Source organism: Gekko japonicus, unplaced genomic scaffold, assembly GCF_001447785.1.
Source record: "Gekko japonicus isolate JY-2015 unplaced genomic scaffold, Gekko_japonicus_V1.1 scaffold31, whole genome shotgun sequence".
In the NCBI taxonomy this organism is placed as follows: Eukaryota; Metazoa; Chordata; class Lepidosauria; order Squamata; family Gekkonidae; genus Gekko; species Gekko japonicus.
This window is the reverse complement of record NW_015161404.1, coordinates 942,699-943,574: the sequence shown is the minus strand read 5'-3', so window position 1 is coordinate 943,574 and position 876 is coordinate 942,699. Positions and strand designations below refer to the sequence as shown.

At 67.0% G+C, this 876-nt stretch overlaps 1 protein-coding gene across 1 annotated transcript in view; it reads right to left on the bottom strand.

The window, feature by feature from the left end:
• Positions 1 to 876, bottom strand: part of DMRT2 (doublesex and mab-3 related transcription factor 2) — a 13,892-nt gene that overhangs the window by 12,235 nt on the left and 781 nt on the right. The window lies entirely within an intron of this gene.

The window sequence follows — 876 nt, the reverse complement described above, 5'->3', positions numbered from 1 at the left end:
ACTCGGAAGGGCAAGCGGGGGGGGGGAGGGGCTTTTCGCTTGACCCGGCCCTTCCTCAAAATCCTGCCTGGAAGCAGCAAGTTTCCCAGTGGTCTGATCAGGGGGAACTTAAGGCAGCCCCCCCCCCCTTCCCGTGGGGCCGACAGCAAGGAGAGGGGACGCCTGTACGGGGAGGTGAAGACACCTGTCCGGGGAAGGAGAGACTCCTGCTGCAGTCCGCGCCTGCTGGGCCCGGAGAGGAAGCAAGGCGCGGGAGAGTCGCCTCCTGGTGGCCTTGCGAGCGCGTCCTCCCGCCGCCGCTGCTGCTGTGTGGGGGGGGGGCACCGCCTCCCTAGTCCGTCCATCAGAGCTTCTCGCAGAAATCTCGCCCGAACGGTGCCGGCGCCTTCTACCGCCCCCCCCCGCCGGCAGCTTGTGTCGCCCCCTCTTCCGTTTCCCCTCCGCCTGCACGTGGGCAGATCTGCTCAGCCAGTGCACGCCTCCCAGCCGCGCAAGTCGATCCTGCCACCCTTCGCTTGCCCAGCGCCACGAGTTTCCCTCGTGCGGCCTTCGGGAATCGGGCGGGTATGGCGGGCAACTGAGGTGCTGCTGCTGCTGCTGCCCCGCGAGAGGCAAGGTGGCTCCCACGACTAAAACCGGCTCCCCCAGGTCTTGTAAGAGCTCTTTTAAAAGTTATGGCCGCCGCCGGCAGCAGCAACGGCAGAGGCAAGGGGGGGGGCATGCGGGGTGGCCTTGGGAGTCCTAGGTGCAAATTCCACCGTGTGTGATGGCCGAGCGGCGTCACACGCGAGAGGTCGTTTTGGCTCCTCCTGGTAGGGGCTCTATAAAATGTTATGGGCGGCGGCGGCAGCAATGGCCGCAGCGACGGGGGGGGGG